Genomic DNA, 21855 nt, shown 5'->3' with positions numbered 1-21855 from the left:
TTGATAACCATTTCAGCTAATATTGAAATTTTGTGAATCCTTCTGGAATCTGAAAATGTATTCCAAGTTAGTCATAATACAATTTTATTGTCATAAATTTTACACATTTTATCATCACATTAGCCTCAGCTAATAATGACATATGACTAACAGGCAATGATGATGATAAATAATAACATTTATTAAACAATTAATGTATGGCAGGCAACATCCTAGACATATTATATGCATTATCATATCTAAATCTCATTACAATCCATGTCAACTACATTTCAGAAAAGAAAAGTCCAGTCTTAGAGACACATGTGTGGATAATAACTAAGGTGGAATTTGAAGTCAGGTAATCTTATTGGAAATCCTGAGCATTTTAACCATTCATTATACCACACTGCTTCTCAGCTGTTTCCTTACACCCACAATATAATTTATCCATTTATATTTATTAAGATTTTAAAATTTCTTTTTAATTCACTTTTTTCTTCTTTCACTTTTTTTCTTTAACAAGACAGAATGAAATCTCTTCAGTGGTTTATAACTACATCCTAGAACTTCTGCACAACTGCATACAGTTACAGAATGTGTGGCCTTTCCAGAATTTCATTCAAGATAAAAGAGTAATTGACAAAGTTCATGTATCCGTTATGCACTGTAACTCATGACCATTTCTCTTCTTTGATGTCTCTAGTTCCCTTATGTAAAGAATATCAGGCCTCAGGACCCCTCTTGTTTCCATTTATAATGCCACAAACATTCATTTGAATATTTCCTTTAAGATCTACAGTTTTTAAAATGTTTTTGATTTATATTCCTTGTCAAGGCAAAGGGATGATATTCTTTTATTTTCATATCTGAAGATTCTTTTTTGGTTCATTTTGTGTCTCCAAAGCCATCAGCCTTATAAATTAATTCTCAGTGAGTTTACTGCACAAGAAACCCCATTTATATTACCTTTCTTCGGCTTGAAATAACAGTTTTTATGCGAAAACAGATAAGATTTGAGGGGGAAAAGAAGGGTTACAACATTCTCGTAGGAATTTTCCAGATGGGAAGATATCACACATAAATTCTTTAATATGCATTTCTTCATGCTGGTTCCTACGAAAATAAAGTAATGCTTCTGATAATTTAAACAAAAATAATTTTACCAGTTATGTCTATGTACTCTTGACTACTAGTCCATTATTATTAGGTAAACTTAATGTAATAACTGCAAAAGTACGTTAAAACTTTTTATGTTGTAGGGACATCTGGGTGACATAGTTGATTAAACATCTGACTCTTGGTTTCTGCTCAGGTCATGATCTCAGGGTAGTGAGATTGAGCCCCACGTGGAATTCTAGTCGAGCCCCAGGTTGGGTTCTGCGTTCAGCATGGAATCTTCTTCAAATCCCTTCACCTCCCCATCTGTCCCTCCTGCTCATTCTCCCTTTCTCAAATAATGAATAAATAAATCTTTTTAAAAAATAAAAACTTTTTAAGTAGTAAAATTTTATATGGTTGTGACATTTTTTATTCCTCTTTTTCAGATAAAATAGTTTGTTATGAAGAAATATAGTGCTCATATCTACACACCAAAGGTTCTTTTCTTTTCCTCTTTTTTTTTTTTTTTTTTTTGAGAGAAAGAAAAGGGTGGGAAGGGCAGAGGATGGGAGACAGAAAGAATCTTAAGCAGGCCCCACATCCAGTGCAGAGCCCAACACAGGGCACAGTCTCACAACCCTGAGAACATGACTTGAGCTGAAATCAAGAGTTAGAGGTTTCACCAACTGAGCCACCGAGTTACTCCCAAATGTTATTTTCTACACATGGCCTCTATTCATATGAAAAATTCCAGAGCACCTTGGTGGCTCAATGGGTTAAGCCTCTGTCTTCTGCCCAGGTCATGATTTCAGGGTCCTAGGATTGAGCCCCTCATTGGGTTCTCTGCTCAGCAGGGAATCTGCTTCCCCCTTTGTCTCTCTGCCTACTTGTGATCTCTGTCAAACAAATAAAATCTTTAAAAAAAATTTCCAACACACCCCAAATTTGAAGATATATTATGATCAACTCCATGTAGTCATCAATCAATATCTCCAGGGACCAATTCCTGGTCAATCTTCTATATTTATATTTTCTCAGGCAAGATTATTATGAAGTAACCCCAGTCATCAGAGCATGGTATCTGTAGATATTTCAAGAGGTATTACTAAGAGATAGGAAAAATTTTGTAAAATAGTCTTTAACCATAATCACATCTAAACAAAATTAATAATAATTACTTTAATATCAAATATAAATTAGTATTTATACTTCCTCAATTGTATCAGAACTTTCTTTATAGTTTCTTTATTTGATCAGAATCCCAGTAAGGTCCCACACAGATAGATATCTATCCCAACAGATAGATATATCTCTTCATCTTTCTGTTTTAACTTACTCTTTATTTCTTATTTCAAGATTTGTGTTCATGTTACTGTTAAAAAAAAAAAGGAAAAAAAAAACAAGCCTTTGATCCATTTCTATACTTTTTATCTTATTTACTTCAGCTTTATTTACAGTATGTTACAAAAAGCTTTATTAGTTTTACAAATGTGAAACAGTTAAAGAATAATTCTTAGAAAGAGCTTACTACACTATCATACAGTAAGTCTCCATAATCATTAACTTTGGTATATCTCTGAGGACAGTTAAAAGTGATTTTTGCTGCTCTTAATGGAAACCAAAGGCAGATCCAGAGTTAACATGGGGTAGTCTGGAGTAGTGTTAGTCTTGGGGATGAAATTGTTTGCCCCCCAAATGATATATTTAATTTCTAACCTCTGATACCTCTAAACATGACCTTTTAGGAAATACTAGCATCTTTAAAGATGTAATCAGGTTCAGTGGAAGTCATGCACAGTTAGGGTGGACCCTGTTGGAAATCTGAAACTACCCATAAATAAAGTTGAAAATTGCATGGAAATATTTTCTAAGTGTTGGAAAGATACAATAACACAGAGTTTACTCCAACTTTTAGAAGATCCCTTTATTTTTCTAGTCTGATTGATGTTAAGAATTGTAGAGGCTAAAATCAAAGGGAGGCTTTATTCTTTTCTCATGGATAAGTCTAAAGGTGAACAGCCAAGCTGATACGTGCATCAACAGTCTTCAGAGAGTTAGGTTATCTTGGTCTCTATCCTTCATCATTCTAATAGTGGTTGTGCCTTCTAGTCACCATAATGGCTATGGCATCAGTCATTACACCGCAGAGCTAAGCCCAAAAGAGAAAGAAAAGTGAAATGATTAAAAAGAAGGACTTTCCCCCTGAGTTACAAATTTTAAGAAGACTGCCTGCCCAAAGCACCTACATTTTCACATACACATCATTGGCCAGAACTCGGTCACCTGGTTACAAATCTGGCCAACTATCCATAAAATATGGAGGGGGAAAAAAAAAAAAACCCAGAACATGTATTGGTTTAGTATCACACAGAACAAACTTATTTCTGAAGATGAATGCTTGTAACTAAATTGAATTACTCCAGCTGCTGTTTACAATCTAGGAATCAAGACCACATTTAAGACTCTGCTGTGAACAACTGGGTGAAACTGACCATGTCAATTATCTTTTTCAATGATACCTGAAATATCTTTTCTCCCCTCAGCTCCCTCTTGTATTATCTTGAACACATTTTGTTTAGCACTTTAACAAATACTCTCTGTGTTCTCTCTCTCTGTCTCTATGTTTCTTTGTCTCTCTATTCCTCTCTTGCTCTCTCTTTCTCAACCTTTCTCAAAATCTCTCAGCTCTTTGAAGATTCATTTTTTTTTCTTACCCAGGATCTGAATTTGCCCACTTCATGGTGGGGATTCAGTAAATATTTGATTGTTTAATGAATTAGTCATTTTAAAGGAAATCTAAATATGCCCATATTTGAACAGGATCATATATTATATATTTTCACATACAAAATTTTTGATATTATAAACACAGTAACTGTTTCTGGTTACACACTTAGTTGGTATACTTAGTATCAAATTCTCTAAAATGAAGCTTTCTTTGCTCATTTGACTATAAAAAAAAATAGACTTAATTGCTCCCCTCTCAAGTCAAAGCACTATGAATCTTAGTTAGGTGGTCCCTGAAGGATTACATGCAATCTCCTGACAATGAAAATGACTACAATTAAGTAGGGACTTCCTTCATCAAAGTTTAAGGTAATTATAAAAGTGAATGTAAAATATAAAAGAGAATAATACTTTACAAAACACACACATTAAATAAAGATGGAAAAAGGGAAGTTCTCTCTTCCCTTGTGAATTTATTTCTAAGGCGTGAGCAAATCAATTCACACCTCAAAAAAAAAAAAAAAAAAAATCAAGCTAGCTTGCTATCTTCTTCATGATGCAGAAAGTATGGATAGCTCTAATTACAATCATTTCCTTCAAAAAAGAATCCTTATTTTAGGAATATCAGCTAATATTATAGCACAAATAGGTTTTATTGGTAAACTGGTCCATTAACTAACATACTGAATAATAGAAATGGGGACTCATTGTGAAATTAAAGAAACTTGAGTTATGTGGATTGAATAAATATCTTTTCAAGGCTCTACTAAAATTCATTTAAATAAGGTATAACAGTCATTAAGCATCTGCCTTTGGCTAGGATCTTAATCTCATGGTCCTGGGCTCCAGCCCTGGGGCTGGCTGGATTTTAGCTCAGCGGGGAGTCTGTTTCTCCCTCTCTCACTCCTCCTGCTTGTACAGTTCCCTCTCTCACTGTTTCTCTCTCTGTCAAATAAATAACTAAAATCTTAAAAAAAAAAAAAAAAAAAGAAAAAGAAAAAGAATAAGAGACTCCATGGAGGCATAGAACCTTTACTCTTAGGGATGGCAGCTGAAGTTTTATTGCTAGAAGTCCTATGTCCAAACATTAGGTTGGAATATTTCTGGTTGCCTTATTCTGACTAGAAAGATAATCTAAGCCTGCTTCTAGAATTTTGCCCCAGCTGACTTTACTGAATCTTTTATGCAGGATGTTGTCAGAATACATACAATTACAAAGAATTGGATGGTATCAGTACTAAAGAACAGGCCATATGGACTCTTACAGTGTTTTGTTAATATGTGCTTAGTAAATGACTGCATGTGTGATAGAAATAAATCTGAGGTTTCCTTCCACTGGTAGTTAGATTAGTCTTAGGGAGCGTAGCAAACCCACATCCCATCTTTGTGAATATTATAACTAAAAAACAAACACCTAAGTGTTGTAGGTAATGATATTTTCTTGAGTCCCTTTAAGTATCATTGTCATTTTCTCTAAATTATATTAACACATAGCTTTCATATATTTTTGATATGTGATTCTAAGAAACTTGAATCATATTTAAAATTGTTGAAAATCTATAAATACTTTAAGAACATAAGTTTTCAATTGTTTATGGTCAGTCTTAGAGACTATTTTTTTTTTCTGACATATAAACATGGTTTTCACTGAAATCTGATCCTCTCACTTAAAAAAATGAATAGGCCAATACTTCATTTTAACCTGATTAGCAGAACCACAAATTAGACTTTCTTGTCAATGGGTGTACTCCATGGTCAAAGAATAAATTTGGATAGAATTACTCAACCTCATTGGAAGTTGCTGTGGGGTAAGCACATGCACGCATACACTCTAGCAAATGTGAAATGGTGAGTAAGCCTTTTTTGAAACAAAACTATCCCTTTGTTCAAATGTGTTCAAATATAAAGTCAACTTGTTCATTTTTATTTCTTAAGCACAATTTGATGGAAATGAGTCACCCCATTCACTATGCTACGAGAATAGTTTAAAAAAGACTCAATTCTGATGTCACCCTTTTTTTAAGTCCTAGTTTTTCTTTAAGTACATTTTGCCCACTAACATTACTCACCAAGCCTCAGACTAAGAGAAAAATGAGAAAATTTTGAAAAAAAAAAAAAAAAAAACCCAAAAAACTAATAATGGATTTTGGAAGAAAAAGATTTCATCTGGAAAATAAGAGAAAAAGTAAAATTGTTCAATATTTTATGGCTTTTAAAAAAAGGCAGTTGTTACTAGCAAATAGGAAGAACATTCACCCATTCACAATCAACAAATGCATAGTATACTTCTGGGACTTGTCTAGGATCTGGAAAACTCAAGAATACACTAGAGAGATGGGGTCTGGACTTTCCATTGTTTATGATATTTTAACACAGATAAACAAGCAGGCAACAATAACAATAACAACAATAGAAAGTGCTATAATGGATGAATTGAGAAGTGTTATGGCACCCTATGGCAGAAGATCTCATCCATCTTTTAGGGGTTGGGGAAACCTATTTAGAAAAATTAACTTCTACACTGAGTCATAACGGTATAAAAAGAGTGAGCTGGTGAGGGTGGTACGGTGGCTGGAGGAGGGTGGATGGATTTAGAGAGTAATGCCTCTGTCAAAGTCCAAAGGAAAGAAGGAACAAGGCATTCTAGGAACTAAAATAAAGTCAATATGACAGGAGCGTAAAATGTAATGAGAAGAATGGAAAGAGATATTAGAAAGATATGCAGGCCCTGGGCCTGTTAGAGCCTTAAGAGACACGATAAGGAGATATGTTGTGGTGCCTGGGTGGCTCAGTGGGTTAAAGCCTCTGCCTTCGGCTCAGGTCATGATCCCAGGGTCCTGGGATCGAGCCCCGCATCAGGCTGTCTGCTCCGCAGAGAGCCAACTTCCTCCTCTCTCTCTCTCTGCCTGCCTCTCTGCCTACTTGTGATCTCTGTCTGTCAAATAAATAAATAAAATCTTAAAAAAAAAATAAGGAGATATGTCTTTGTTCTAAGAGCAATGAGGTTCTACTGAATACTGGAAGCAAGTAGATAACATAATCACATTTTTATTTTAGAAACATCACTCTGGCAGCCCATAGCAAAATGGAATGTGATCATTAGCAATTGTAAAAGTATATAAATATATACACACATATATATATATATATAATATTGATGAATTTTTAATTTTTTAAGACAGAGGCTAAGACAGCTTCCTCAAAGTTGTAACTTATTTCTATTGTTTTTTATTTCTTCTCAATAGAATTTTTTTCTTGCTTGAATATCCTTCTCTTATAAATAAAATACTCAAGTTAAATAAAATGGCTTTTTAACTGGTTAGTTAATATTTGATGTGAACTTTTATTGCTTGAACTTCAGGTTATAGAAAAAATCAAACAATCAAAAAGTCATTGGACTTCTCTCACTCAGGATGTAAAAAGACACAGGAGAAAATCATTACAATGAAACATAATTTACAAAAGCATACTTTTCTTTAAAACTTTCAGAAAGTTGAGGTTACAAGACCACCACAATAACTGAATTCCAAAGACTGACAAGTCTCTCCAAAGAAGAAAGAGATATGTTAATTTTAAAATTTAGACAGCTCATAGTGGGGGTGGGGGGAATGGACTTCATAATAATAGCTATAATTAAATCAGCTAAAATTATAAGTAAATCTTAAATCCTGAGTATGAGCTAAGATATTAGTGTAGAATAATCAGGAGCCCTGAAGATATTTTGCATGAATGTTCAAGCTCTTTTCAATGGGCTTCTGGGTTGATAAGAAAGATCTGAGCCTGGGCTAAAGACTGAAAGGAGTCCTCATCACAGGCCTAGGTGTGAAGAAGACCCCCAGGCTATCACCGGGGTCTAGGTATTACACATTCCCTGCTTTGGGGACACTTTGACTTATAAAGCAAGTTCCTCAGACCAGCAGGGGAAGGGTAATAAAACTTCCTTGTACAAGGGCCCAAACAAAGATATGCTATTTGTGGGGGAGGGGAAAGTAAATCCAATTACATTTGGAGGTGGCTAGGAAGATCTCCTGTGTCCATTTTTCTCCCCCAATGTAAAACAGGGTCTCCTATCACTGGAGAAAAGTCATAAAAACAACCTCTTCTCTAAAGCATACCAGAGATAAAAAAGCAGAGCTTGGATGGATGCCATAGTGAGAAAGGACAGTAATGCTAAGAAGGTCCAGACTGAGGCTGGGGCAGAATAACTTCCCCATCGTGAGCCTAGCAACAGAAGGCTATTGATGAAGAGGGTAAGAGTGTGGAGAAGAACTCTGTGGCACAAAGGTACAGGAACTGCTGAGGGCCAAGACTGGAATACAAACACAAAGAGAAAACCAGCTACAGGAGGAATTTGAAGCCTATAGTATGCCAAAGATGAAATTGCTAACACAAGGGTGTCTGGCTGGTTCTCTCAAGTAAGCATCCAACTCCTGATTTCACTAAGGTCATGATCTCAGAGTCCTGGGATCGAGCCCCATGTCAGATTCTGCACTCAGCGGAGAGTGTGCTCTAGATTCTCTGACTCCTTCAGCCCCTCCTTCTGCTCACTCTCTATCACTCAAATAAATAAATAAATCTTAAAAAAAAAATTGCTACTACAAATCCTAAACCTATCTCAAACACATATTAGATTGCTAACTTTCCATATTAATGGCTTGACAGAGGAACTGTGGTGCCCATTATTAGGGATAAATACTCTTGACCTTAGTTTCTATTACCTTTGGGTGGTTGATGTTTAGCAAACAATAAAGTTATGGTATACACAAAAAATAAAAAGAAAAGAAAAAATATCACAAACCTTAATCATGAAATAAAGCAATTGAAAATACCAGACTCATAGGAAACTCAAATATAATATTTATTAGACTGGATTATAACAATAATTAGCATGTTGAATGATTTAATAAAAAAGATATAAAACATGTATAAATAGATTTGCAATTATAAGAGACTGAGACAAACTATAGAAAATATCAAGTAAAAGTCCTAGGTATAAAAATATGTTATCAAGATTAAGAATTTTAAAATTTTAAGTAAATATTTTATAATACAGTCATTAAAAGAGATTAAGAATTTATTTGATGATTTCTTATTAAATTAACAGTATTCTTACCATATGACTGAAAGACCTCACCTAAAAAGGTTAACAAAATGAATATTCCCACAAAGAGCCTATGCACAAATATTTATAAAGCTTTATTAGTCAAAAAACTGGAGATAATCCACAGGTTCACTAATAAATGAATGGATAAACCAGTTGTGGTGCATCCCTACAATGGGATCTGCTTAGCAGTAAAAAGAAATGTTCTATTGATTCATACAACTGTATGGATGAATCTCAAAAACATTATGCTTAGTGAAAGAAGCCAGATACAGGGCTATATAATTTCATTTTCATGATATCCTTACATAGACAAGAATACAGGACAGAAAACAAACCAATAGTTGCCACGCATCATGGAAAAATTTGACTATCAAGAGTCAGGGAGATATTTTGGAGTGATGGAACTATTCTGTATCTTGATTGTGCGGGTTTATTTTTGCATTGACTTAAAAAAAAAGCTTACTTATTTTATGTAAAGTATACCTCAACAAGCTGGTTAGCAGTTGAATTATGTCCTCTCAAAATTCATAACTTGAAGTCCTAGACCCCAGTATCTCAGATAGTGACCTTATTTGGAGGTAGGATCTTTACAGAGGTGTTGTTATAAAAAAAGGGAAAGTTGTACACAAAGACACATACTAAGGGAAGATGATGTGAAGAGGTGTGAGGGAAAAACAGCTCTTATATACCAAGGAGAGAGGTGTGTGTGTGGAACAGATCCTTCCTCCACAGCCCTGAAAAGAAACCATCAGTATCAATACCTTGATTTTGGACTCTTATTCACTAAAACTGTGAGACAATACATTTCTGTTATTTAAGTGACCCAGTTAGCGGTATGTTGTGACAGCAGCTCAGTACAAAAATACTTACTTATATTTCCACAATTGGAAAATTATTTGACCATCAAAATGTAACCATTCCAATGAGGGCTCCAAACTTAATATTTAGGTATGAATGTATGCATGAACAATTTTTAAAAAAGCTATTTGATTAAAAATCTTTTTATATCTATTTAGTTTCAATACATTTGAGTAGATAGTGTAATAACATAAAAATTTCCTTTAATAAGATGTTCTCCAGGTATACCTTTGTTGTTTCATTCAAAGCTCTGCATTTATGTATTACTTAACTTATTAAATATTGCTTGAACTGTTAGTGCTCTGAATCTATTATTCAAATACCCAGAAGCATCTCAACTTACATCTTCTCCATGAAAAGAACAGCTCTACCACAGGCTTAGTATTCCACAAATATTTCCAAAACATCTTGAAAGAAAGTTTCTGTAAGTCTATAGGAAGAAGATTACAACAGCAAGAAACGTGGTTTATACCCATGTACATAATTGCAAAGTGGGCTTTGCAGACATGCAGTTTCCTAGAAAAAGAAAGGTCTCTTCAAACCCACTATATGTGTGGACTTTAAATGAGAAGACAGCATGCCACATTCTTAACTTGCAATCGGCCATTTTACATGGCAGCAACTTTCAAGAAAAATGTTGATTCCTTTCGATGCGGTGAAATACAAGTTGAACGAATATTCAAGCCCAAACTCACCGAAATTTAAAAAGCTCTAAATCATGCCCCAGTTTTGTTACAGCTTTATAATGACTAAACGTACTTCAGGATAAACTCGGGAAAACAAAGAAGTTTCTTACTCTCAAAACTGACAAGTTCAAACACATCAGTCATGAATCTTCATCACGGAGGAGGTCGGCAGGTGAATAGTGGAGTGTAATTATCTATCAACATAGCAACCTTTAAGTGAATTTCTGCAGTCATGTTAAAGAAGTTTGTTGCATGTCTAGTGCTTATAATGATAATTGCACTAGTCTTATTTACTTTTTTTTTCAGTAATATAACCTTATTTACCACAATCCTTTACATTGCTGGTGCTCTCTGTAACCTCCTTAACGAACGGATATTTAATTATGTTGCTCCTTTGTTAATTTTATATTGAGTACATCTGGAGGTTATGTGCTAGAACATTCAATACTTAATTTAATTTTTTAAAGTATATTAAAATAAATAATTTTAATGAAACAGATTTTCATATGTTTTAATACAATTTCATAAATAATTATATACAGAGACTTGGATGGCTTAGCATACAGCTAATACAATATAAAGTTTTTCTGCTTTTAGGTCACAAGTTCAAAGCCAACCTCTAAGTATAAATCAAGAAAAGAAATAAGTAATTATAGTAATGAAACTTCATATTGTGAGTCAATAGTTATGTTTGCATGCCTCTACTGAAAGAATTAAACAAAGTAGGAAGAAATGCAAATCTTCTTCACTTCTTAGAAAAAATTCCCCGAAAGTAGTACTTTAGTGTGCAATCCCTGATGAAAGAAGAGATAGAGAGAGAGGATGAGAGGAGAAGAGAGAGAAAGAGAAAGAGGGAGAGTGGGAGAGGGGGAAGAAGGGAAAGAGAGAGAGAGACTGAAAGGAGGGCAGATATTTACATATAGCGGCAATTCACATCCACTTTCATGTAGGAATACTCATGTATTAGCTTGCATGCATTTCCTCTTTATCAATAGTATAAATACGAAATCAGAAAAAAAATCTCTATGATTGTTTTTCTATATATCCCTCCTAAGCTTGTTTAACATACTTCCTGGTGGATCTTTTTTTTGCACACTAAATATGCCTCCCTATAATCCTTTGCAACTCAGGCTCCATCTCTACTTATGTATAGAATGAGTTATGGTAACCAGAGGATTTTCGTCTTCAGACACATTTTTTTAAATTAAAACAGTGATATCAATCAAAAAGTATATACTCTCCTTTCTTTTATATTTAGTAAGATCTGCTGCTAAAATGCTTGACTACTCATAAAATGGGTACTCACTGTGTACCCATCTGGGCTTACATAAATCTTGCCTTTATGGAGTTTATAGTGTAACAAAATTAGGAAAGGATTTAAGTTAAAGAATTGGTGTAGCCAATCCCAACAACCCAAAGAGGCTCTCAGGTACAGTTTTGATCATATCATGGGCACAGAAAACTGTTGAATGCTAAGAAAAAAGTTGCTCTGTATCAAAGTGAAATAGGCCAAAGAATCCTATCCAATGTGGGAAGAAGAAAGGTTTCCAGGAGACAATGGAGTAAGCTTGAATCAATGCTAATACCTGGGAAATGATAACAGCCAATGAGCTACTCTGATGCAAAACATTTAATGCTGACAGGGATCAGTTTGAACAATGTGTTTTACTGGTCATAAACTTGAGATAGATTTGCAAACAATGACAAGCACTGTATACAGTAACTGCCATCATCAACTGAGTAGTCCGGATGTTTAATTGGTAACCCCACAGAATCACTAATTCGGCATTAATCTTTCAATCAGCCATGTTTGCTTATAGAAATGGTTCTTTGATAAGTTTCCTCCTCCCTGTCCCCCCCAAAAAGCCAAGGCAGATCTGACTTTCACATTAGAAGACAAGTCGACTTAAGTAGTTGATCTGTATTTCCAGAGGATAAATCGACTGATGCCACAATTAGAAAAATGGCTTAAAATGTCAGGAACTCTGGTAAAGTAATACCTTTCCTTAAATTGACAGAGAGGGATGAACAAGTGAGACTGAGCCTTTTGCTGAGAGCAGATTTAATTGGCAGGGGTCAGGGAATTTCTCAAAGATATGGAGTTCCTCAAGGATGCAAAGAAAAGTACCCTGAAGAGGAGGGAAAAACTGCCTAAAGTAGGTCTGGTGATGTCAATGCCAATCTTTCCTTTCACAGTCTTGCCTGGGGCTGGTTTTGCCTAGACTAAAGAGATGATGACATCTATGGTATATTCGTAGTACAGTAGCATTTTATTTTACATTTTTGCAAAATTAAGAAATTTGGGGAAAAAGTGCAGGAGGAACTAAATTATGTGCTAGGTTTTCTGAAACGTATATTGCTCTGTGTTCAGTAAATGCACATAAAGGCTTATTAACTAAAATTCATTCTGAATTTTATTACTAATTTTTATCGATTGAAAAATAAATGCAGTTTCAGACCCAGTAGTCAGAGTTCTGATTGTTCTTAAGTAGCCTAAATTGTTTTTGCTCTTAATAACAGATAGCTCTAGGATTTAATAAATGCATTTATTTGAATGAAAAAGAATTCAATATTTGTGTTCAGGGAGGGGTGTGTTGGTTTGTATGTACATTTAAGTTTCTCTCATTAAGAAACATTTGAGCTGCTACTCTGTACTATGAGCTGTACCATGTGTGAATGAAAATGTTTGCAAATGCAATACAATAAAATGTTCTAATCTGGGCAAATTGAACTCTTTGAAACTGGCTACAGTCTAAAATACTATACATATAACCAGTAACCATCCTTATTAATATAATCATATTTTCCACCTTGATCATAATCAACTGCAATGGTCTTAATAGGCTCAACACTGGAAAACTGAAATCACTCCAATTCAAAGTACTTTGTTATTTTGCAAAGACACTCTGTTCTTTAACACCATCTATGTTAAAAAACCCCATAGTATAGTCCCAAAGTCAAATATGACTTTTAAATATCTATCCCAACAGAGAATTCAGTAAGCAATTACATCACTTACATTGAAAACCACATATTTGAAACCAACAGACTGCTTTTCAGGCTAGTTTGTCTTTCGGTGATCCCGTCTTTTATGTCATTTGCTTTCTCAATTTCTGTAAGGCAGTTCAAATAAGTTTTCCCGGAAATTTGTTTGTTGTTAAGATCCATCCATGTTATGGCACATTGTTATAGCTCATTTATTTTGACTACTATCGTATATGCCAATGTATGAATAACACATGGTTTATTCATCCAGTCTGTCCCAGTGGGTGTTGAATTATTTTCAGTTTTTTTGCTGTTAGGATAGTCTCACACAGGTCTCTTACAGTTCACATACAAGTGTCTCCCTGGGGTATACACGTAGTGGTAAAATTCTTAACTATTTTGGATGCTCAAATTTAGAAGGGCACAAGCAATGCCAACTTTCTTCTTAGGTGATTTTACCGCCTTCTTAAAACCCCTACTTTCTAAGACTTATCAAATCACCATTAATTGAAATTAGTATTCATTTTTTAATAAACACTTTTATTAACATAAGATTCTCAGAATTGGTTGATTGGGAACACCAAAGTACTGTGACACTTTTAACAAGCCAATTTCTCTGATAAAATATTTCTTCTTCATGTGTTTTTAAACTTTTTTGTTTGTTTTATTAAACATTATTTTCCTAATTTAGCTCATTTCAGTGACTTGTCTTTGACATCGTAACTGTGGAAGCGATGCTTTTTCTCACTGCCTTACCAATCAGCCAAAATAGACAAAATTTTTGTATGAGGAAAAGTTTTTCTTATTCTTTTAAACTCAAATGCATCTGTGAAAATGCATTTAAAATATGTGGGAAATATGGGGCACCTGGGTGGCTCAGTCATTAAGCACTTGTCTTTGGCTCAGGTCATGATCCCAGTGTCCTGGGATCCAGCCGGCATCCGGCTCCCCGATCAGTGGGAAGCCTGTTTCTCTCACTCCCACTTCTGCTTGTGTTCCCTCTCTCACTGTGTCTCTCTCTGTTAAATAAATAACGGCTTTTTTAAAATAAAAATATAAAAATAAAATAAAATATATGGGAAAGAGAGAAATAAATTCCAGAATGCACCTTATAAAATAAATAATTAAAAATAGTTAAATAAAATGAAAATGATGTGAATTTTTGTAATTAATTTGAGTTAGGTGACTTTATATTTCATTAGTTTACTTATAATAATTTAATGTAACAAAAACTAAATTATACAGTATTTAAGAAACAAAGGATGTAACAAATTATTTTAGAAGGTATGTTCCTTCACGTGTTCATCTCTGACATTCAGTTCTGGGAAAAATTAAATGACAATATATTATTTTACTTAGACAACATGGTAAAAATTTTTCTGTATATTGAATGGAGGAAATGCTATGTTATTTAAAATAGTCTTAAATTAGTATTAAGATTTTATTTGTTAATAAAGTAGAAAACATTTTAACATGTAATAACTTAAAGTAAAATGATCATTTCTTATAATTAATAAATATTTCAAGATAGCATTTGATAAGATTTAACTGTATTATTGAATAAGGCCTATCACATCCAAGATAAATAATTCCTTATCTGTAAATTTATCCATTATAATTTGAAAAATGTGGTGTTCAATACAGTACTCTGGTTACCTTAAAAAATATTAGACTAAGTGGTCTGCATTATGTTCAATATTTATAGATTGTTTTCTTTCTTCCTAATGATGCATCTTAGGGATAGGGATTGAAATAACTTTAAAAATTATTTACATTAAATATGTGAATGAGAGCCATTTTAAAGAGTTTATTATTTCCTGCTGAATCACACTGCTTTACTCTAACCATATATTTTCTCAAGAACAATGCATTCTTTGAAAATAGTAGGGGTTTGGCAGAGATGGTGCTGTTAAACGAAAATTGCCATCAATCCTACCACCAACAATCTACTATATATCTGATTTAAGAACATTCTACAGGGAGAGAAATGTACTATGTTTTATTTCCTGTTCCTTTCTTAACAGAAATACGTATAAAACAGAAAAACAAAAGCTTCTGTGGTGGGATTAATGTACCTTAATGAAGGCATCCATGACAACAATAAATAATAATTTGTTATGTCTCATGGATGAATAAAGTGGAAGATTTTGTCTTTCTGTCTTTTTATATAGTTATTAAATTAAGGAAAAGAATTTAAGAAAAAAATTCTATGCTCTTCTAGGAAAGCATATCTCTAAGTAGGCAAGGAGCTATAAATTGACTCCATTGAAATTGTCTAATCCCAATTTGAGGACCACATTCAACGACACCAACTGGGGGAAAAAAATCTTTCTGTGGAAAGTGAAATAGGCATTCAATACTTCCAGTCAAGCCTGAATAAAGGCTTTATATAAACATTAAAAAGACAAACACTGGAAAACCAAACTAGAAATCAAATGGAATGGGAGCAGTGCTTTTCACCGGATCATTTCTTCTACCCAGGATGCTCTGGTTTAGTTTCCCAGAGAAAGTTTGTTTTACCTGTTGTTTCAGCCTCCTGCCCAGTTTGTCTTTCTCTCTCCCCCTCCTCCCCCACCCTCCTTCTCCTTTTTTTTTCCTTTTCCTTTTCTCCATTTTATTTATTTGTTTAGTAGTTATTTATTGATTGTCAGACAAAACTGTCCAAATATAGATGATCGATTTTATCATCACTCTACTCCTTACTCCTACCACAACCCCCTCAGGCTCCTATGATTTTCTGAGAGAGTGTGATTCAAGGTTAAACCATAGTTACATACAAATGCTCAGAGCCCAACACTTCTAATCTAAGAAGATGTTCTTATTCCTAACACTAATAACCTAGCGGTTGAGGTGGTCTGCTTGTATTATTGTAGTTTTATTCCCAGGTCTAAAATAATGAGTTATAAAAATGACAAACCTGGGACTATTTCCCAGTAGGGAAAAGGAAGGGAAAATTTCATAAAACTGAATATTAAATTTGCAAAATGAAAACTGGTGATTAGCTTCATAGAAAGATGAGCTGTGTATTGAAATCTTACACTGATGCTCCTTAAGAGAATGATAGAGTGAAAATGCCTAACATTTTATGTCTCAGTTTCACATAGAGTATATAAAGGGGTTATATTTATTTTCATTCAACATTCATTCTACATTTCTTAAGTGTTTACAGGTGCTCCAATGCTTGTCTTCTAGGAGTTCTAAGTTCAGCAGGGGAGACACAAAAGCAAATCAAGAAATGCTATATAAGGTTGTAGGGCAGCAAAGACAGGAAGTGGGAAAACAAAAGGAAGCCTTCCAGTGTGTCAACATAGATCAGGAAACATTTTGATCCTTCCTGACTTTAGAGGAGTAAGTAGAGTTCTGTACTTTTGATTCATGAACTGAATTCCTTAATTCTAACAAAGGAAAGACATGAGCCTCCTCCTTCCCAGCTCCCCAATATCTGAAGTTTGAATCTTAAAGCTAAGTGTAATTGGCATCTATTTTTGATCTTTTATAAACTGTGGAGAAAGATTTTGCTTCTTGATGCAAAGTTAGGCAACTGCAATTCGCCACAACTGCTTTCTCTGCAGCCAGGATTCTTTGAATAAGGCATTGTGTGAAATTCCAACCTCATTAAATCTGCTGTTTAGTTGCGCTCTGTGCAGCCACTGCGAAATCTGCTCTGGGTCAACCCTCCTGCTTGTGAAACCATTTAAGGCAAACAAGATGCCTGAACCATGAGGTGTAACATAATACCAAAGTCAGACAGCCGCATTCTTTACTACTTAAGTAAATTTCTACATTCTTTGCTGATCAAACTAAATTCTCTCTCTTTTTTTTTTTTTTGTTTTTTGTTTTTACTTGGTAGAATCATTCAGACAAAATGTTGCTTCTTCTGAATATTTAATAGCGTTGGAGAGCCCTATGGTAAAAGAAGAAAGAAATTTACCTCACTTCAACTATACCCTGCAAAGGGATAAAAATCAGAGCTAAGATATCCCTTGGTAAAGTGCACCACTTTAATTCTAGAAGAGAAATTGTCTGACGATGCTGTTTGGACAAATTAAGTACAATATTTTCTATTCTGTCCTACAACTTCAGGGAACAGAATCACCCTAGAATAATTTTATAATTTTATTCTGCTCTAAAGCAACCCAAGAAGTCTGTGTGCACATTAATGCCTTCACACATACACTCACGTGTCCATCCCTGCACGCGTGAAGGCACGTGTTGGGTAAGTAAGTAGGAACTATGTCTACTAGAATTGAGACCATATTCTTATTTCACATGATTTGACAGTTCTTATATGGCAGCAGTCACTGTTTTTCTACCTACCTGGGTGACAGTCTCAAATCAATCAGTGACCTAGATGGGAAAGATTTTATAGCCCATTATTGAAGCCTTCAGTCATCCCCTTGTGCTGTGACTGAACTGAATTTTAACTCCAAAAATATACTGTGACTGAAGGTTGAGATTTCCAAACAGAGTCATTTTGGGGCTCACCTGCATATTCTTCACAAGTACTTATGATATAACTTCAGTTATTCACAAGACTTCAAATAGGTACACATTTTAAGTTTAAAAAGTTATATAATCAATGAAACAAGATGGGATTGGGAGGGAGACAAACCATAAGTGACTCTTAATCTCACAAAACAAACTGAGGGTTGCTGGGGGGAGGGGGTTTGGGAGAAGGACATTGGGGAGGGTATGTGCTTTGGTGAGTGCTGTGAAGTGTGTAAACCTGGTGATTCACAGACCTGTACCCCTGGGGATAAAAATATATGTTTATAAAAAATAAAAAATTAAAAAAAAAGTTATATATCTGACGTATAGTAATGACATTAATAATTTATGTGAGAGTAAATCTTGATTTCTCAGAAAATATTTTTAAAGCTCTTTAAAGTATATGGGTTTTTTAAAAGCCGATTATTGGTGATGTTTCAGGTGGTTTAATAGAATAACTGGAATAGTAGCTCTGTGTATTTTTCCTTACATATATATCACATAAAAGCTGCGGCAAATGAAGAAAGGAGCAAAGAAATCCAACATGTCCACACACACCCATCTGAATACATTATAAAGTATGGCATTATAGAAATGTCATTTAATAAAGCATTATAAAATATACAAGGTGTTTTAATATGAAAAAATGGGAAACAAGTTATAAAATTAATAAAAATTAAATGGGTATTTAATTTATGCAGGTTCAGAATGAGGGAAAATTTTCTACATTTTTATTTTTAATAAGTTCTTAGTTACTTTGTGTTCTTTATTTTTATATGGTTAAAGGTAAACTTTATAGAATTTGACAAATTTTAAATAATAATAATAAACTGATAATTGTTACATGAAGAAAAGTTTAAAATTTAATACACCTGAATTAGGTTTTCTGAATAATAAAGATCTCTTCATCCAACTCAAAGTACATGAGTTGGGATAGATGTAAATGAGCTGCAGATACTCATAGAAGAAGGGTAAAATAAAACATAAACGCCATTACGAAGAGATATAGATTATTGAAGAGAAGTGGTATAAAATGTTATTTTGAGGGAATATTGAATGGGATCTAGATGGCATTGTTTTAATTATCCAATGAATCTTTTTATCTTTAAAATGTATCAATACATTAAGAAGTTTAAGGAATTACATTATTTCTTTTTCTTATTTTAAGAAATTGGAAGCCTAGCTAGCCAATGTTCTGTTTAATAAGGCAACGAGAAAAAGATTTAAATGGTTTTCATTACTTTTTTCTTACAATTAAAACCAGCTAGACTAATCATATACAAGAAATATTATTAAAATAAAGAAACATTATTTAACAAATATTCATTTATTGTCTATTCCAACTGCAACATTATTCCAGGTACTAGAGATAATAAATCATTAAAACTGTCACAGTCTGCCGGTAGTAGCTCATGATCTAGTTTGAGATTTTTAAGAGCAAATCAGTAATTATCATTCAATTGAGTAAGTTAACAGAGTTCCATTGGATATAATGGTTGTAAAGAAGATAAATGAATCAACTTTATGTGGCAGAAAAAGAAAATAACCTAAAAGGGAGGTTCCTGAGAAAATAAAATTTTAAACACTCTGGAAAGCTCACTCTTATGGAAAGGTCAAGCCTGGTAATTTAGAGTAAGGTTGAAAAATAAGTAATTGTTTCATTTTATTTTTTTTCCAATTTCAAATTCATAAACATCAACTCTAAAACTGCATAATTCTTAAGGGACAAGATGCAAAGGCATAATTTTAACTTCTACAACATAATAGAAAATATCTTTAAAATAAATCACAAATTGTAGGTATCTTCATAAGCCTTGTTAAACATGATCCATTGGTAATAGTTACAGTACACTTCTGGAATGGAAGATATTACAGAAAAATAAGTGGATAGATGAACATTGTTAGGTTGACAGATAGATAAGTCCATGTGTACATACATGAAACATGGATAGCTAGCTTACATTGTAGCTCCCAGCTCATTAAGCAGTCTCTACAGAGTTAACATGAAAGCCATGGTGACCACATTCTATAAACAAAGAAAACTAATAAAGGGTTTGGCTTTAGTTTGAAGGTTCTTCTGCCATTGAATAATTTTCCTATGCCATATACTTAGCCTTTGTTATGACCTGATTATGCATAATTCTTTTGGAATAAGATCATTACAACTATGCTTGTTATAAGCTCAGCAATCATTTAAAGATATTCACCAAAGACATACATGTGGCTAAGTAGGGACACAGAGTCTGTATCTAATTTGATAACCACAGGAAAAAAGTCAGAATGAAAATATCTTCTGAAAACAATATTTTGGTTTATCCTAGATTGAATCAAGATTGACACACACTGTAGTTTTCAGATATTTAAAGAAAAACAAATAGTCGACTTTTACGGCATGATGCCCAGAAATTATACAAGTTAATACAATGCAGGGAATAATTCAGAGGAAAAATCACAGTTTTATTGGATCCTTAGTCCATCAAACATATTTAGAGAGATAAAAAGTTTTCCAAAGACAAACAGCCTCCCCTGTATGGGTCTGGAAGACTATCTGGCAGCTCAGCAGGATGGAATCCTATTTTGAGAGTTTACAACACATTTGAAAAGTAAGAACACATTGATTAGCTAATAACTTGAGGACTGTCTATTCTAGTATCTTGGTTAGTTATTTGATAATATGACTAGGGCAATACATAAGGCAAACAAGCTGACTGAAGGAAAAAACTATTCAGTAGCTACGGTATGTAGATTTCATCTTAGTCAGCCATTTTACAAGTACATGAAGCTGAACATTAACGGGACATCCCACAAAAAATCACAAGTTTAGTAATTCTTTCCATCATTAAAGATGAATGAATGAATGAATGATTCTTTCATCCCGTGTTTTACAGACACTCCCTTCATAAATGAGTGTCCAACCTGCCACCCAGGAATATCAAGTTCTATTAATGCAAAGCCATTGGCACTTGTAAGAAGAAAAATATATGTGTTTTATCTATATGTACTTATTATTTTTGAGTTTTTTGTTTCCATTTCTGATTTAATTCTGATAGCTGTTATCATGAATGGTAAAAGTTAATGTTAAGAGCTGAAGATTATAGCTAAGACTGAAGACACCATGATGTTCGAGAAATCTACACACTTGATTCCCTTGACCTAAGAATGTGCTGTATAAATATGTTATAAAATAAAAACAAATGTATTTATACTTGAGAGTGAATCTGAGCACTAGGATAATTTTCTACATCATTAGATTCAAAAAGGTTTTACATGAAATCCATAGTTTAGTAGTGTTAATTTTTTTTTTTTTTGTCAGAGGAATCTTCTTTTCAGTAAAGATGTAACATAAAGGTAAAACAAATATTTTATTGGGTGTTTATTTAACATGCTCTAGTTATAATGATTTCACTTCTAAGTCAATTGATAAAGCTTTCAATTTTGGGATATAAGACAGAACTTTTGAATTTATGTCCTCTCCTTCTGCAAACCCACCAAAATAGAAAGAAAATTTCCTAAAGACTTCAAAAATTGGGGAGTGGATACAAAGTACAAAATTTGAAAGTAGAGAATGTCAAGTAGAAAGACAAATTATAACTGATTTTTTTAGTCTTATGAAAGCACTATTAACACTGGAGAAATAAGGAGTAATTCAGTTTGAACCATAAAACCTTCAAAGTCCTAAGAAATTGACAATGGTTACTACCGAATATAAGGATACTGCTGAGTCTCAAAAAGGAGCTGAATAAGCACTGGATGTTATATGTAAGTAATAAATCACTAAATTCCACTTCTGAAACCAAGACTACACTGTATGTTAACTAACATGAATTTAAATAAAAACTTGGGGGGAGAAAAGACTGTGTTAAGAGTTTTGTATACTGGTTTGCTAGAGCAGTCTTCACAAAATACCACAGAATGGATAGCTTAAAC

The sequence above is a fragment of the Mustela nigripes genome, chromosome 5, assembly GCF_022355385.1.
Source record: "Mustela nigripes isolate SB6536 chromosome 5, MUSNIG.SB6536, whole genome shotgun sequence".
Classification (NCBI taxonomy): domain Eukaryota; kingdom Metazoa; phylum Chordata; class Mammalia; order Carnivora; family Mustelidae; genus Mustela; species Mustela nigripes.
This window is presented reverse-complemented; position numbering follows the sequence as displayed.